The 19,013-nt window shown below is 40.1% G+C and overlaps 1 long non-coding RNA gene across 2 annotated transcripts in view; it reads left to right on the plus strand.

Annotated features, from left to right (window-relative positions):
* LOC141569987 (uncharacterized) overlaps positions 1 to 19,013 on the plus strand; it is a 112,181-nt gene extending 93,168 nt beyond the window's left edge. Inside the window, exon 5 of one of the 2 annotated variants that reach the window (XR_012493749.1) lies at positions 16,921 to 19,013. This is a non-coding gene — a long non-coding RNA (uncharacterized LOC141569987). Of the gene's footprint in view, positions 1 to 2,017; positions 3,473 to 16,920 lie in introns of those variants that run through there. The other variant, XR_012493750.1, reaches the window with a different exon arrangement.

Below are 19,013 nucleotides of genomic sequence, written 5' to 3' on the forward strand. Positions count from 1 at the left end.
CAAAATAATTATATATTACATTAATATAGTTATATATTCGTACAATTTAATAATATAATATATAATATCAGTGATAATTGCCATGGAAAAATATACAATAGGGTAAAGAAGATGGGGGCAGACACAGGGGATGTTATTCTTTCATGTTGGATGATGTCAGGGAAATCCACTGTGATAAGGTGACATTTGAGCAGAGGCCTGAAGGAAGGGAGAAGAGAGTCATGCTGACCTCTGGGGGAAGATGGTTCTAGGCAGAAGTTACAGGGACAGAATCTCTGAGGTAGGAATAGGTGTAGCGCGAATGAGAAGCAGTGGTGAGGAGGCCCTGAAGCTGGAACAGAGTAAGCACAGGAAAGAGAGTACCAGCAGATGATGGCAAGGAGGGAATTGGGCCGGACCAGATAACACATTGTGGGCCATTGTAAGAATTCTGGTTTTTATTCTAAAGGAGCTGAGAAGCATTGGAGGGCTATTAACTGAGGACTGACATAGCCCGTTCTACTAAAAACAAAATAGAAACACTGACTGCTGAGTGGAAAATAGACCCAACGGCAGCAAAAGCAGGAGCTAGGAGGCCATTTGGAATGTTTTATAGGCAAGAGATAGTATGAAATGCTGCTGATAGACCAAGTAAGATGAGGACCAAAAATTGAGCACTGGGATTTAGCCCTGGTGATGTGATCAAGAGCAGTTTCAGGGAAGGTGAGGATCAAAGCCTGACTGCAGTGAGTTCAAGAGAAGATGGGAGAAGAGGGGTGCAGACACTCTTTTAAAGGGCAGAAGAATGGGAGGAAACAGAAGGGGGGCTGGGGGCCCAAAAGGTATGACATTAAGATGGGAGAAATAGGGGGATATTTGTACGCTGAAGAGAGTGATTCAGTAGAGATGGAAAAGTGATTTCATGAGAACAAAAAGAAGCAGAAGCTGGAGAGATGTAAGGGAGACAGGGCTTAGGGCTTCTGTAGCACTGGAGGGCCAGAAGTTAGATAGGTACCCTCATTAATGGTTCACAGATATGGAGAGAAGGCAATGAAGGCAGATGGGTAGGTAGATGAGGTGGTGGAAATTTGATAAAGCCCTCTTCTGACCATTTACTTCCTCAATGAAATAGGAAGTAAGGTCACATACACAGAATCAGCAGAAGGTGAAGATGTAGAAAGGGAATTTGGAGCTTTCCAGAGAGAAGAGAAGTTGTGAATAGTCTCTTAGGAGAGCAAGAGGGTAAAAGGACAACAGAATCCTGGCAGGGATTTCCAGGCTCAATAAGCTCCTACTCGATATTAGTGTTATAAATTTGAAGTGAGACAAATCAGATTGATTATATGTTTTTCTCCAGTCATGTTCAGCTACCAAGCTCAAGTATAAAATAGGTGGAGGGTTGGATTCAACTAGAGTTAGTGTTTTTCTCAGGGGAGCAGGACAAAAGGATAGAAGTCATGGGATTTGAGAGGGCATAGTTGAGAGTTACAAGTTAGTAATTATAATGCTATGTCATGTGATATGAGCTGTGTAAGGAAGATAGGACAACCCAACTCAGGTGAGGGACAGTAAAAAGGTTATAGGGTCACTTGATTGTAGGTCTTAGTGGGATAAAAAAAATTGTTAGAGTTGGGGCACTAGAGGGAGTAAACTGTAAAGATAGAAGAATGGGTTGCTTAGAGACAATCTTGACCTCATTTACTAATGGAAGGAATGTGTATTAGGTTCCTATTGCTGCTGTGATAAGTTATTAAAATGTATTGGCTTAAAACAATACAATGTTTTATTTTATAATTCTTAGAGGTCAGCATCCCAAAATGGGTCTCGCTGGGCTAAAATCAAGGTGTTGGCAGGGCTGTGTTCCTTTCTCGAGGCTCTCAGGGAGGAATCCATTTCCTGGCCCTGTTCAGCCCACAGAGGTCACCCACATTTGCTGGCTCATCTTCCTCCACCTTCAAAGCCAAAAATAGTGGGTTGAGTTCTTCTCATGTAGCATCATTCTGACTTCCTCTTCCTGCTTCCCTCTTCCCCATTTTAGGACACTTGTGATTACATTGGACCCCTCTGGATAATCTAGGATAATCTCTTTATTTAAGGTCAGCTGATTAGCGATCTTAATTCCTCCTTTGCTATGTAATGCAACACATTCATAGATTCTAGAGATTATAGTGAAGATATTTGGAGTGTGTGTGTGGGGGGGTGGTTATTATTCTACCCACACAGAAGGAGTGCAGTTATTGGTAAAGACAAGGTCTGTGTATCACCATGGGAGGAGGTGGCTAAAGTAGGCTAGAGGCCAAGATCATAGGAGAAGAGAAGGGCCAGGGAATGAGAGGCTAGGATATTGGAAAGAGTATTGAAGAGTATTGAAATCACCAAGAATTACATAGGAATAGTATTGGAGAAAATGATAATTAATAAGGAAATAAAAATCATCAAGAAATGGAGAGTAATAACGGGGGTATAAAGTAATTTGCATCGACCAATTGTTGCGTGAGAGGTGGTATTAGAAATAGATGTAGCTAAAGTTGGAGTCAAGGGAGAAGACATTTTCTGAGCTCTGCTTCTCTAGAATATTCATAAAAGGTAATTAAATGACAGAGAATTCCAGAACTGTAGAATTCCCTTATTGCATGTCTCAAGATAAGCTATCATAACCATGGTATTATTTTAAATTGTTCAAAACTTTTAAACATCTATTATCTTCATATATGCTCAACTGTGAGATGGAAACAGGTGAACCATATTGTCCCTCTTTCATAGTTTGGAAAATAAGGGATTGATTAATAGCAAATAAGTGGAAACATTAGATCTATACTGTGCCCATTCAATTACTTAGCTGAGTGATTGAAGATATTGTGGAAAATACAATAGAATATATCATACAGTTTCTTTCCTTCAAGAGACTAAACTGTTGGATTAAAAATCTCTTTGAAAAACTGATGAAAGATAAAGCTTTTTGTCCCTAAAAAGGCACATAGACACACACACACACACACACACACACACACACACACACAGTTTTACTTATAATTTCATGACACCTCCAGTTCCTGTAATATCCAAAGGGACCCATATATCCCAGGGTAAGAACCTCTTGTCTAAATGCTGAGATAAGACTATACACAATAGAAATGGACTAACCATGTAAGTCACAAGGGAGGGTATAATTAGGTGCCAAATGAATGAGTAGTTATGAGACATGAACAGCAATATGTCAGTGACTTGGAAATAATTGTGGGAAAACTGCATAAAATGTTGAAGAATTGAGATGATTTCATGGAAAGGAGGAGAGACAGAATTGCAAGTAGGAAGGAGGAGAGGAGAGGAATTAGAAGTCACTTGGAATATTTGAGGGACAGTTAATAGACCAGACTAACCATCTGTGAAATGTGGGCAAAATGACTTCAAAGGTATATGTGTAAAAACTAATTAAAACTTTTGGTGAAAGGAGCCTCCACAAAGCATTATTAATATGGTAGAAGGACTTGTTTCAAAATGAACAGTGCATAAAATTATTCTTGTAATTTTATAAATTTTACAATAAAAACATTATTGATTCAGTAGGGATTTCTAAATGTGTGCTAAACTCTTTTAAAAGGTTTCTCTACATTTAAAACATTGAAGCAGAAAAAAGTAAGTTTCTCATTCTGAGACGGTTCTTATAAAATCATATAAGAACTACTTGAATATATTTTTTCCTTTGATTTTTATGTATTTGTATATGTTCTTAGCTTCTTCTGAAAAACTAATTTATGAAGATGAAACAAAGACACTTCTTCATAATTGGGATAAGTAATGCTTCCATTACTTCAAGAGTGGGTGTGAGATCCCAAACTCATCTTCTAATCCCTTTTACATGAACTTTCTTTTACTTTCTACAACATATGAGTTACCATGTGGAAGGGAGTGAGTATACGAGTAAATGTTAACACATTGAGGCTACTTTCATAGCATTCAGAGAAAGAGTCAAATGTTCAGCAATTCTAAGAGGGGAGTTGATAACAGTACAGGCCTACCTCAAGAAACAAAAAAAAATCTCAAATGAACAATCTAACCTTACACCTACAGGAACTAGAAAAAGAAGAACAAACATCCCAAAGACAGTAGAAGAAACAAATAATAAAGATCAGAGTAGAAATAATTGAAAAATAGACTAGAAAGAAATAGAAAAGATCAATGAAACTAAGAGCTGGTTCTTTGAAAAGATAAAATTGATAAACAGCCAGAATCATCAAGAAACAGAGAGGGCCCAAATAAATAAAATCATAAATGAAAGAAGAGAAGTTACAACCAATAGCACAGTAATACAAAGGGTCATACATGAACACTATGAATGATTATATGCCAATAAATTAGAAAATTTAGAAGAAATGCACAAATTCCTAGAAATATACAATCTCCGAAGACTAGATCAGGAAGAAACAATCTGAACAGACCATTACTAGTAATGAAATTGAATCAGTAATCAAAAACTCCCAAGAAACAAAAGTCCAAGACCAGATGGCTTCATAGGTGAATTCTACCAGACATTTAAAGAAGAATTAATACCTATTCTTCTCAAACTATTCCAAAAAAATGAAGACGAATACTTCCAAACTCATTCTATAAGGACAGTAATACCTTGATAACAAAACCAGAAAAAGACACTACCAAAAAAGAAAATTACTGACCAATATCCCTGATGAACATAGATGCAAAATTGCTCAACAAAATTTTACCAAATCAAATTCAATAATACATTAAAAGGATCATATACCATGACTAAGTGGGATTTATTTCAGGATGCCTCAAGATTCACAAATTGATCAATGTAATACACCACATCAACAAAACAAAGGATAAAAATCATATAATAATCTCAATAAATGCAGAAAAAGCATTTGACAAAATACAACACCTATCTATGATAAAAACGCTCAACAAAGTAGCTATAGAAGGAACATGTCTCCACATAATAAAGACCATATATGACAACCCAAGTTAACATCATACTCAATGGTGAAAAGCTAAAAGTTTTTTCCCTAATATCAGGATCAAGACAAGGATGCCTACTGTCACCACTTTTATTCAAGATAGTATGGGAGTTCCTAGTCACAGCAATAAGACAAGAAAAATAAATGGTGTCCAACTTGTAAAGGAAGGAGTAAAATTGTCACTGTTTGCAGATGACATGATACTATACATAGAAGACCCTAAAGATACCACCAAAAAACTATTAGAACTAATAAATGAATTCAGTAAAGTTGCAGGATAGGAAACTAATGTACACAAATTAGTGGATTTCTCTACACTAGTAATGAACTATCAAGAAGAAAAATTAAGAAAATAATTCCATTTACAATTGCATCAAAAAAATAAAATACCTAGAAATAAATTTGACCAAGGAGACAGAAAAGCTGTATTCTAAAAACAATAAGACAGTGATGAATGAAAATGAAGACAACACAGAATAAATGGAAGAATATACCATGCTCATGGATAGGAAGAATTAACACTATTAAAATGTTCTTGCTACTCAAAGCAATCTGCAGATTTGATGTAATCCCTATCAAAATACCAATGGCATTTTTTACAGAACTAGAACAAATAATCCTAAAATTTATATGGAACAACAACAACAGCAACAACAAACCCGAATAGCCAAAACAATCTTAAGAAAGAAGAACAAAGCTGGATATAGTTTGAAAGCTCCCTGATTTCCAACTATACTACAAAGCTATAGTAATCTAAACAATATGGTACTGGCACCAAAACAGACACATAGATCAATGGAACAGAATAGAAAGCCCCTAAATTAACACATGCTTATGTGGTCAATTACTCTACAGCAAAAGAGGCAGGAATATACAATGGGAAAAAGACAGTCTCTTGAATAAATGGTGTTGAGAGAGCTGAACAGATACCTGCAAAAAACAAAAACAAACAAAAAAATGAAGTTGGATCACTTTCTTACACCATATACAAAAATAAAATGGATTAAAGATTTAAATGTAAGATCTGACACCATAAAACTCCTAGAGGAAAGCATAGTCAGTAAAGTCCTTGACATCAGTCTTAGTAATATTTTCTTGGATATATCTCCTCAGGCAAGGACAATAAAAGCAAAAATAAGCAAATGGCATTACATCAAAGTAAAAAGCTTTTGCACAGTGAAGAAAACCATCAATAAAACCAAAGACAACTTACTAAATAGGAGAAGATATTTGTAAATGATATATCTGATAAGGCGTTAATATGCAAAATATATAAATAACTCCAACTCAACATAAAAAAATATTAAAAAATGGTCAGAGGACCTGAAGAGTCATTTCTCCAAAGAAGACACACAGATGGTTAACAGACATACGAAAAGATGCTCAACATCACTGATCGTCAGGGAAATGCAAATCATAACCACAATATCACCTCACACCTGTCAGAATGGCTATCATAAAAAAGACAATAAAGAACAAGTGTTAGTGAGGATATGAAAAAAAAGGGAACCCTTGTATACTGTTGGTGGGATTGGAAACTATGGAAAACTGTAGAATTTCCTCAAAAAATTAAAAATGTAACTACCATATAAATTAGCAGTTCCACTCCTGAGTATTCAAAGAAAATAAAAGCACTAATTCAAAATGATATATACACCCTTATGTTCATTGCAGCATTATTTACAATAGCCAATATATGGAAGCAACCTAGGTGTCCAACGATGGATGGATGAATAAAGAAGATGTGATATATATAGATATATATATAGATAGATAGATAGATAAAATCACAGAATATTACTCAGCCATAAAAAAGAATGAAATCTTGCCATTTGCGACAACATGGATGAAACTAGAGAGGGTATTATGCTAAGTGAAATAAGTCAGAAAGACAAATACCATATGATTTCATTTATATGTGGAATAAAAAAATAGATGAACAAATAAAACAGAAACAGATTCATAGATACAGACAATAAATTGATGGTTGCCAGAGAGGAGGTGAGGAGAATGGATGAAAAAGGTGAAGGGAAATAGGTACAAACTTCCAGTTATAAAATAAATGAGTCACAGGGATGTGATGTACAACATAGGGAAAATAATCAATAATATCATAATAACTTTGTATGGTGACAGATGGTTACTATACTTATTGTGGTGATCACATTGTAAGGCATATAAATGTTGAATCACTATGTTGTACACCTGAAACTAATATAATATTGTATGTCAACTATATTTTAATAAAAAAAATGTTTGAAGAACACTTAATGTCAAATGGAAAACAGATGAATGGCGATAAATAATTCTATCTATAGCCCTGAGTTGCCACACTGGAATCTAAATCTGAGACATTACAGGGAAAATCTGTGCACGACTCATCAAAGGGCTGAATTACATCAAAATGAGATCCAGGTTAGGAATGTAGAGACTGGAGAAATCCCCTAAAGCAGATTTTTCTGAACTAAATTCCCCTTGGCAATAAAGCCATAGAGAGTAATTATGAGTATCATAGAATCATAGAACATTAGGACTGGAAGGGATCAAAATGTCCTCAAGTCTGACTCCCTAACTGACACGTGAATTTCCTCTCCAACATGCCAGCCTCTGCTCTGAGTAAACATATCTGGATGTGAGCAAAGTCAGTGGTATGCTAGTAAATGCTTAACAACTGAATCCCCAAAGGGGAAATAAAAGATTCTGGCTTGCAGCATTTGCTAATTTCCATGGTGTAAATACTCCCGCCATGGCTTATTCAAGCTACCAACAAACATGACTTCACCATTATGTAGTATTTCTACCACACAGATGCCATGGAAGTAAATAACATCAGGAGCATAGGTAACGTAGTAAAATAATTAGGAACTGAGTAATTTCAAATATTTTTATCTTTTTAAAAATATAAGTTGCTTAATTATAATGTGATAGGATTTGGCTTATAATAATGGTTGTACATAATAAATTGGCTCTTGTGAGTCAGTATAGGCTACCTCTGACACACCACTATCGTAACAGCCCTAGAAAGGACCTAGGACCATGCTCCCCATGAAGGACCGTCAGCAGGTCCTGATCCATAGTAACTCCACAATCTCATCACCCAAGCACTCAGTACTCTTAAGCTAGGACTGTCTTCTTTGTTTCACTCCTGTTTCTCTATAGTTCCTTCCAACGACAAACACCACTCACAAAAATATATTAGGAGATATATAGAGATATTAAAGAACTAAGGAGATAGATAGAAATTTTTATAAACTTGAGGTAGGATAGACTTCTTAAGCATGACATGGGATCCAGAAACCATGAAGAAAATAATAGATGTGATTTAATCACTTTAAAGCCCTTATATAAGAAAATATTTCATTATTAAAAAGTTCAAGGAAAATCATAGAATGGGAGAAAACATAAGTTACATATCTAACAGGTTAGTGGCCATACTCCACATAAAAGCACTTAGAAATAAAATGGAAGAAACCCAGTGGAAAAATGGATCAAGGACACGAACAGATACTTAATAGAACCATAAATGTCAGTAAATGTATGAATAGATGTTGAAAGAAATCACCACAAAATGATGAGATACCTTTTTCACCTAAGAGATTAAGAAACTGTCATGCGGGGTATCAGGTGGGGTCTCAGCTCCCGCTCCCCACATAAGAATGCAGGACACGGTGAGGCCAAAAGGGAACACCCACAGAGCCATAGGTAGGGGAGCCATACCACTATAGTCTCACTGGCAGCTGGGTTGGAGACACAGGAAACAGAAGCCACACGATCGGCAACCCTCACTCTGCCGCTTGCTGGCTCAACCACCATCTTCTTGCTAGCCCCCATTTTCTGCTAGCACAGCCACAGCAGTTATATTAGTAGCCAACAATTCACTGGTTACAGCTGACGGCCAACTAGCCACAGTTGATGGCCATTTACTACCTGAGCCAGCACCTTTCCACGTGAGGCCGAGAGCCTGGAAACTGCACTCCTGGCTCTGTCCCCACAGAAACATTAACATGTTTGGTAACCCCAGGGTTGGGGAAGGTGTGGGGAAACAATCATTCGTACATTGTTGGTAGAAGTGTAAATCCATGAAACCTATTCAAGGAAAGAAACAGTAACATCTAAAAAAAGAAAAATAAAGGAAAATATACATACCTCTTCACCCAACAATTTTGTTGTGAATTTATCTAAATTTTTTTAAAAAGCTAAGATATATTTACAAAAATGTACGGCACGGTTTTAACTGTATAATATTAGAAACGTTCTCTAATAGAGGATTAGTTAGAAATCTAAGATATGGCAATACAACACACGACCATTAACAGTTAAAGGCCTGGATATGCAAATATTCATGCTCTCCAAGATATTTCATTGCGTGGAAAAAAGTGCCAAGCATAGTGTTTAGAATTATTCCATTTATGTAAATTTAAAAGGATGTGTGTATATATGTTTATATAATCAGGTCTTTTTTCTGGAAAGAAATAAAATAAATTGTTAACAGCCATTACCTTTGGGTAGAGACTAGAGGTTAGAAAATAGAAGATGTTCACTTTTTGTTTTTGATCTTTCTATACTTTAAAAAGAAACCCAGGTTCATGTACCACCTTTGTTTAAAAACTAATTTTTTTTTAAGATTAGAAATAAATGAAAGTGTCTTAGTTTTGGCTCTCCAGAAGCAGACCATGAGACAAGGATTTGAATGTGAGGATTCATTCAGGAGGTGAACCTAAGAAACATGAGTAGGGATTGAGGAAGGGAAACAGGAAAGGGAAGGATGTCAATCAAGAGTGTGTTGTCAATCAAGTTACCACTTTGGGAAGCTGGAAAATCTGTGATCCAATGTGAAACTTGTACCCCAGAATTAACCACCAAAGGCAAAGGGGCTGAGGTGTGCATCAACTTCTGTGGGTCATTGATTGGTCCCCTCTTGTGTGTTCTTTCCATGGGTCATGACAGATAGAGCAAGCTCTGGTGGTCGTGGGAAGCACAGAGTTGGCCCAGCCTTCATGGCCGTGGTAGGTGGAGGGCATATGGGTGGGCACTAAGCACATCTGCTACAGAGACCATAGCCACAGTAGCAGATTATGATAAATAAATAAAATGTGCATGTTTACTGACCTCGCAAGTTCATGTCTAGGAAGCTCCCTCCTGATATAGTAACATACCGGTGCCCTGATCAACAATTCAGGAAGACGGATTTTATTGCAGAATTGTTTATAATACAAGTAGAACCAAACAAAAGAACAATGTGAATGTCAATCAGTAGGGAACTGATTAAACACATGATGGTGTATCCTACTTATGAAGCCAAGAAAAAGAATGAGGTAGATTTATTAACTTGCATGGAAAAAAATCTCTGAGACACATCACATTGTGTAACAATATATATAGTAGGATCTCATTTTTATAAAGGAAAAATCAAAACAAACAGGTGAAACACACACCAACTCCCAGTGCGATGTGTGCATTTATGTGTACTCAGATAAAGATTGGTAAAATAAACAAGTTGCAGGAGTGAATGCATGCAAAGTATACATTATTGTATGTTTCGATGTATTATTATACGTTTTAATTTACTAGAAGAACTCACATTATGTTAAAAGGGGGCTAAATATAGTGCCTACTCCTTAGATTATTGCAGAGACTGAGGTAATACATGTGAAATATGTAGCATAGCGCTGCACGTACCATCTGCAATACATAATTGGATGATTGCTATCAAAGGAGATGGCTTTCCACGGCATGAAGACACCTTAAATATAAAGTAAGTCAGACATTCTCCTCCTCCTTCCACGTCACTCTATTCACCCATTTATTCGATGACTATCACTGAAGTACTTTTTGCAAATCTTGCAGGTCACTTTGCAGCTACCAACCAGGCTTGGGAAATGCATCAGGAAAGAGGACTAACTCCTGCCACACAGACTCACACTCTACTGGGGCAGACAGTGATCAAATAAACCTGCAACAGGGCAAGTGGTGATAAGTGCTCTGGAGAAAGCTGAGGTAGGGGAAAGGGGATAGGAGTGTTGGGGGAAGCTTGCTATTGTTTACAGGTGGTCTCTCATAGAGTGGCATTTGAGCAAAGCCTTGAAGATACAAGGAGAGAAACCTGTGACTATTTGAGAATTAAGCTTTCTAGGAAGAGAGAAGAACAAAAGTAAAGGCCCTGAGGCAGAGATGTGCTTGGTAGAATTGAGGGTGAGCTAAGAGGCCAGTGTGGCCAGAGCAGATGGGAAGGGGCCAGGGGAGAGGTGGAGGGTGAGCTCCCACAGGCAGTAGGTTCTAGAGCCTGTGGGCCCGGGTGGGCAATGGCAAGATAGGAGAGTCTGACCGGATGAGATGTAAAATGACTGGGGTTTTAAGCGGGGCTTGATGTTTTAACATCACTGTGGTTTCTGTGTAGACGATGGATTGGGAGAGAGGAAGGTGGGGAGGGAAGATGCATGAGGTTCTCCTTTACAATTGTAGGAAAAAGAAGATCAAGGCTATGGCAGTGATTGTGGGAAAGAGGGAGGGGATGACGTGAAAACAAGTTAAATGGTGAAACCAGTAGAACCTGGTAATTAGGTGTAAAGTATGAAGAAGGGATAAAAAGGAGTCAAGACTGAGGCTGAGATGAAATTGAAATTGCTGTAGGGAACAGCTACAAGGAGGTCTTGAGAGAAAGGGCTGCGCAGGATGGAACCTGCAGCCTCTTGCCCAGCCACCATCCCCTTCTACCTGTTGCACACTTGAATTCTCCAACTGTACCTAATTATTCAGTTACCCGGAATGTCCTTGCTTTGCTTGGCTTCCTAGAGAACTCCTCATCATCCTTCAAAACCCAGCTCAGGCATCACCATGGCTGGGTAGTTTAAGGCCACATACAGCTCAAATGAATCATTTACTATTCCGTGCCACCCGGGGTCATGTGCACAGTCTAATGCATAGCTTCCCAACCAATGTTAAGCAGCACGTGGTGTTTTGCACATAGTTTGTGGGTGTGCCCTTGGGCCTCAGGGAGTCCGCATTGGGCCTAGAGCAGCTGGAGCTCCTGGCCAGTTGCCTCCAGCTGTGAACAGTACATTCATTGACCCTAGAGTCAATGAATATTTGTGTGGTAAGAAATACTGTCATCTGCTGCACATGCTATGCCCTGGGGGGAAAAAGGGATGCGCTATGATAATTGTTCAAGATGCTAAATTGGAACTCTTTCAGTCTCAGTGTCAACTGAAGCTGCAAAACAATAGATGAAACATTCCAAAGTGAGCTGCAAGATTTGCAAAAAGTGCTTATGAAAACTAGTTTTATACTCTCAGCCAACCACCCACCTCCAGGCTATAAAAGACAACAGAGAGGCCAAGAAAAGAACTGAAGTTTACAGTAGAGAATTTTTTGAGAGAAAGCCAAGCTGGGCTCTCACCTGGAAGGATGGGGTGACTTTCCCTACCTCAAACAATGTATAGGGGCTTTGAGGAAGGATTGGAAGGATTAGCCTATTTCCCTTGAAGCTCAAGGACAGCATGGGCTGGGGTCTGGCTGAGGAGTCTAGAGGGGAGAGCCTGGCGGCCAGCAGCTCTGATGGCAAAGCCAGGAGAGGGAGCAGCTTCGAGATCAGCCTGCACTCAAAGTTGGGGGAAGAGGATTCGCAGCATTTCTGGAGGGTTCTGTGAGGGCCATTCAGCAGAAAGAAGGAGCAAGACAGCCAAGTAGAGGAATAGAGAGTGATTTCAGATTTTCAGGAGCTGAGAAAAGAGTGGAAAGAGAGCAGCCAGAGCAGATACAAGCAAAACATCAAGGGTCTGCAGTGGAGACATCCCCAGGATTGAGGCTGAGCAGGGAATGGGAGGTGGGGGTCTGGGAGAGCCTGTGAAGGCTCCGTGCAAAAGAGAAGCTGCTGGAACACTGGTCAGGCCCAGAGAGTGCAAACACACTGCTATGTGTAGTCCAGTAAGACCCTCATGGCTCCCTGACTTTCCTTCTCCTCCTCCCCCCAACCCATGCAGGAGGAGTCAGAACCACAGCTGGGATGGGGTGGAGTTACCTTGCTCCTGCAGACATTAGCCTGAGGGCAATGCAAGAGAGAGAGAGAGAGAGAGAGAGACAGAGAGAGAGGGAGGGAGGGAGGGAGGGAGGGAGGGAGGGAGGGAGGGAGGGAGGGAGGGAGGGAGGGAGGGGAAGTTTTACTGTGAAATGAAGTGTGAAGCTTTTGATTATTACACTTGATTAGCCATATTAATTACTGACATGAGATGGTGCATTGAGATTTAAATGACTGGGGCACATCTAAATGTGATTAGAAAACTCATGGGCCCCTGCATTGTCCCCCAGAACCGAGAAAGGATGGCCCCAGGAGATGCACTAAAAGGAACCTGAAGATAAAAATAAACTTACCTTGTCATTACACCCTGTGGTTCCTAGTGTGTCCATCCTGACAAGTGTGCTTCTCTTTCCATTCTCCGTGCCACACACCACCACCACCACCACTCAGGCTTTTGGAGGGTAGGTGTAAGCAGGCGCTGACACCCACAGGTGTCCTCAGCTCTGGTGCTTGGAGCACAGGGGAGGCAAGATGGAGTCTTGTGGATTGATCCCAATGCCGTCACGCCATGCTTCCCTTCTGTTTCTTTCTTCCTAGTTTTCTCAGTTTGAGCTCCTCATCTCTGTGCCTTGAATGAGTTCTAGGTGTGAGGTGGTATGGGCCACCCTCAGCCCCCAACTTAGCGCTGGGGGCTTCCAGGTGAATCCTGCGGCAGCTGACACCCAACACCTGTTACTTTCAGCTGCAAACACACCTTTATCCCAGTACACCTTACAAAAACCATCATTCGGACTTCCCTGCTCTAACTGCAACAGTTTTAAACATTTCTTTTCCCAAGTTCACCACACTATACCACTACGAGCTTCCTGTCACCACATGAAACAACAGTTCTTTTACCTACACGAGCTCAAACTGACATCCCTTCTTCTCCATCTTCACACGTGGCCACTTAGTTTCCTGTATTTTGTGATACAGGCATCAGTCACTACAGTCAAAGGAGAAGGAGAATGCCGTGGGCATCACCAAAGAAATGCTGTGCATTTAAAGCAAAGGGGAACGGCACAGCTCCCTTGGAAACACTGTCAGGCTTGCTGAGGCTGACTGCTCTCAGCTCCAGACTGTGGGCACTGCAATGCTCCCAGAAGGGCCCAGCCTCCAGGCTGGGATTTGATTTGGCCACGGAGGGAGGAGTGTGAGAGCAACAGGCTCTCACAGGGTCATACTCCCTCCACCCATGGGCACACCAGGCCTTTCCCAGCTTCTTTGCTTATTCGTGGCTCTGCATCCTGTGTCATCCACTCAGCTGCATCCCTGCTGTCTGACTTCCTGGACTCTGGGTCTTACTTTCCCAGGTCTGCAGTACCTGCCTGCTGCCAAGCCAACTCTCCTGGGCTCTGTCTCTCCGGTGCCAGAGCCCTGGTCCCTCCTGCTCCCAACTCTGGCTCACCTGAGCCATAGGATCTTCTAACCCTATTTCTGGTCTTGGATCTTTCTGGCCATCCCTGCTCAGTCGTAGCTCAACCCTGGTATGGTCTTATTGGTCATGGAATATTGAAGTCATTGAGCTTTTATTAGAAAGGGTGGGGACAAAATGAGGGCATGAGGAAAATAATCTGATACCAAATATCATCTGAGCTGAACTGGAATGAAGGTATTTCTGAGGAAGTTGGTCAGAAAATTGCAAACAGACTTTGGGGTGTGGTTGGCTGTCTCCAGCTATGTATCACACACTGGTGACGACTAGCTGCACCATTATTTGGGACTCTGTAAAGACTACAAATGAAAAAAAACACAATTGTCTAATAAAGTATGATTCATCTTGATAAAACTCTGGCATAAAACAAGAATAGAATTTTGTTGTTTGGTCTGGCAAACAGTTTGCTTTGGAATTACTAAAATAATTGTAAATGAAAAGCCTGCTCCCAGAATCTTTGAAGCTCTGTACATGAAACACTCTTGATCAGGTCCATAGGTTGTTGGTGAGGGGGCCATTCCTTTCTGCATGTGAATGAAATGACCTCCTCTTTGCCAGACGTGCAGTGAGACGAGACCACCTCCCTTAGATCATATTTGATGTGTCCTCTCTCTGTAGATGAGCCGCCAAGATTTCTTCACTTTCTCCTTGTCAAATACAACTCTAATGCCATGCCTTGCCAACTGCTTCTCCCTTGCAGCATAATTCCTCAGTAGCAGGCAAAGGGCAGCCCCAGGGGGAGGCCACTGCAGGACCACGGGACAGCCATGTTCCCAGGGTCTGGATCCAGGTGAGGGAGGCAGCACAGGGCTTTGCCTGTGGCCCTCTGCCCTTGTGCAGAGGAGGACAGGTGCTCAGTTAGGAAGCTGTGGCCTCTGGGCACTTGCTTTCCTTCTCCACTTGCCAGGCTCTTGGGGTGCCCTCTTCTACTTGGGGCACCTGCTGTTATTTCCAACCCTTTACAGGACTGCATGCTTTTTTTCTTCTTCTTCAGTCCTTGCAGCCTCTGCTTTCCCACAACAGGAAAATATGACAGCAGCCTACACAACATGACACAACCCATGACATCACGGCCACTAAGAAGGGCCTCTGAATCCTTATTGGGGGACAAAAGCTTTCATTCCTCAAATAGAGAAAGGGTTACAGTGTGAACCCAAAATTCCCAACTTCTGTGACAATTGGGTTAATAGGTGTATTGACAAATTGGTCCCCCTCCCCTCCCAGGACCTTGAGCTGCGGTTCTAGTGACCATACAAATATTACCATTTCCTGTGACAGCCACGTTGTGAAAATAATGCAAATGACAGCAGATCCTCCCCCTCCCAGTGAGTAGATTCTGATGAGGGAGCACCCAATTTCTGCTGGAGACATCGCCCACCCTGTCAGCATGTCATCCCTAGCACATCGCATTGCAGGAGGGGTGACTGGGGAGTGCTCCACCACCAGCTCCGGGCAGGCCTAAATCCTGAGGGCCCACCGAGCATCGGAAGTGGAAGATTTCCCCATAATTCTAACACTCTAATCCTTCCTGGCCACTTCCTGTTTTCCCACTTTACCCAAGGGGAGGGTCTGCCTGGGCAAACATCATGCCCTTTCCCTCTCCGGCCTTATGCTCAGAATTCTGAAGCAGGCGAGGGAGCACGTAGCTGTGCCCTCCAGCCCCCGGTGGCAGGGGAAATGGCCTCACATTGGCCCTCAGCAGGAAGACTCCAGAAATGACCACCACACTCCATTTGGGAAGGTTTTATAAAACAAGTTCTCCCTAAAAAAAAAAAAAATATATATATATATATATATATATATATATATATATATATATATATTTTTTTTTTTTTTTTTTTTTAAATGAAAACGTGTTGTATTTTCTAAGCAAAAACTGTATTGCCTTCCCAATGACAGTTTTTGAACATTTCAAAAATTTTAGAGGGTGAGTCAAATTTTCTTTTATTCTTTCTGATGTCTCTCACTCTGAAAAAATACACACACACACACACACACACACACACACTACATCTGGAGGGATAACTTTTAGGATGTAAATAACAAAGGAAAGAAAGTATGTGGCACTGGAATCCTGGTGCTTAGAGGAGGGACATATGTGCCCCTCATTTCAGCACCCAGTTTAGCACCTTGTTAACTACCTTACCCGTGGACCATCTGTTCAGCTCATCTCGGACCTCGGCCGCCCTCTTCACTTGCGTTTGCTCATCTGATCAACAAGGTGTTTGGCCTACTTCCCACTCTCGAACCAACGTGCTTGGAGAGTTCCCAAGGCCAGCAAATCAAACTTGGGGGAACATCATTGCCTATGTCCAACAAAATATGCTCTACCTTTCTGGCCCACTTTACTGCTGTTTGCTAGTAGAATGATTGTCAAGGAGAAATGACTAGGTTTGGGTACTACAAAAGCAAAAACAGAATAATATTTGAAATTTTAATATATGCTTTTTTTTGTGAGAACCCCATTATGATTTCAGGACTTTTGGGCTAGACTTCAGTTCTTCTCTCACAAAGTCCAAGAGGAAATCTTCCCTTTCTCTTGGAGCTCTGGACTTGGGCCTGGGATGCATCGTCTCACTCCCCTTGCACACAGCCAGTGTCCTCTGCATATGGCAGGGCTGTGCTGGAGAAACAAAGCTAGTAGGACATGGTAAATTCCACTGTGGAGGCTCTCCTAACAACATGGCGGCACCAACAAACCCAACAAACCTTTTGTCTTTAGCTCTATAAAGCAATGTGGCCATTATTCTCACCAGAAAATTCAAAGGATATTTTGCAAGTGAAGAGTGATTTCGAGTTGAAGTTTTGACATTGGTGCCCCTCAGTTGGTTTCCTCCAATCTGCTAATATAAACTGGGCAGGCACAAGATTTTTGCTTTAGGGGCAGGACGTACCCAAAGGGGGGAAGCGAAGAGGGAAAACATGACGCTGGGATAGTTCAAGTCCTGGCACTGGTTAGTGACCTATGTACCATAGGCCAAGACAACTCCTATGTCTTACTCTCCTCATCTTCCAAATGAGGAGCTACTTCTTAAGAGTTCATAGCACTTGTTAACAGACCAGATTCTTGGGACTACACTCCTTCTGACGAATCTGGATCTCTGGGACTGTGCTCCAGGGATGTGACTTTTAACCACAGGCAAATGGACGACATTGCTGAACAACTGGAAAAATGCTTATGTAATTTATTTTCCAAATTTGTTTGCTTGACACTCGAGGATCAATGCACACTTTAGGATTAAGATTTGTTTTGTGTATTGTGGGGAACATTTATTTCTCTGATAGATTTTATAAAGGTCTAAGCCAACCCATTTTCTTTACTGTTTCTGATTAGTTATCCTGTATACAAAACTACATATTATGTGTACAAATCAGTAAAAAACTGTTGAGTATGTGCTTCCGATATATGAACTTTTAAAATATTTAATATCTGCATTTATTGATATACTCTATTGTGCTTCAGTATTAACATGTTATGAATACTAAAACTACCAAAAATAAATGTTTTTAAAGGAAAAAAATTGAAATAAGATTTTAAAAATTTGATTTGTGAGAATCTCTGTTCAACACTGTGATATAGCAAGATCAGAAACATATTGTGATGTTGGTTTTGAGTTCACTATACTTCATTAGTTATAATAAATGAAAGTATGCTTCACAAAGATATGCAGATTCAAGAACTATTCAACTATAGTTACTTAATTATGATACCGTTTTTTTAATTCCATCCACTAATGATCCCAAGCTTTCTTATGGGCTAATAAATTTCCATTTTTCTGGATGTCAAGTGGTTGTTGTTGCAAATTAATTGGAAGGTGTGAGATTTTTTATGTTTCTGACAAACATATTCAAAACATAATAAAATACTTCATTTGGAGAAATTTAAAGCAGGTTAGAAAATTCTGTTTCCAGGATTTTATGTGTGCAGATATGAGATTTTACATTTGTTTCTGGCAATAAAAACCACATAAATTAGAAACATTTCCAACCATCAATTTTCAAATTACTCTTTCTATTGCATGAATTTCATTCAAAAGTTATTACTTTCTTGCTCATTTTAATATCATTTCCTCCTCACTTTTATCTCAAATGGACAGATTAAGCATAGGCAATTTTTGAAAATATCTGCTGGATTGTATGTCAGCTCCCTGTTACCACAGAAAAAGCCAGCATATTTGGAACATTTGTACTTATAAAAGAATAATGAATATTTCAAGTTTAATAATGCTTTTTAAAAGTACTTTGCCATGAGATAACTTATAACCCTCGAAGGGCACAAAAGATTTACATGGTCATTCCCCATCTCATTAAGATTCTACTTCTATTTTGCTTTCAAGTAATCTCATTAATGACATCCTGTAACATTTGGTGGATTTCTGGTTCAGCTTTTTTGCTGCAGTGGCATTCCTGTGACTGATGCACTCAATGAAAGTCACGGGAAGGACACAGATCTGTGAATTTTCCTGTGGATTTGTAATCCTATCAAAGCCACCACTCCACGAGTGGTTATGTTTACAGTTGACCCTTGAACAACATGGGTTTGAACTGTGAGGGTCCACTTATATGTGGA

The sequence above is a fragment of the Rhinolophus sinicus genome, linkage group LG02 (genome assembly GCF_036562045.2).
Source record: "Rhinolophus sinicus isolate RSC01 linkage group LG02, ASM3656204v1, whole genome shotgun sequence".
In the NCBI taxonomy this organism is placed as follows: domain Eukaryota; kingdom Metazoa; phylum Chordata; class Mammalia; order Chiroptera; family Rhinolophidae; genus Rhinolophus; species Rhinolophus sinicus.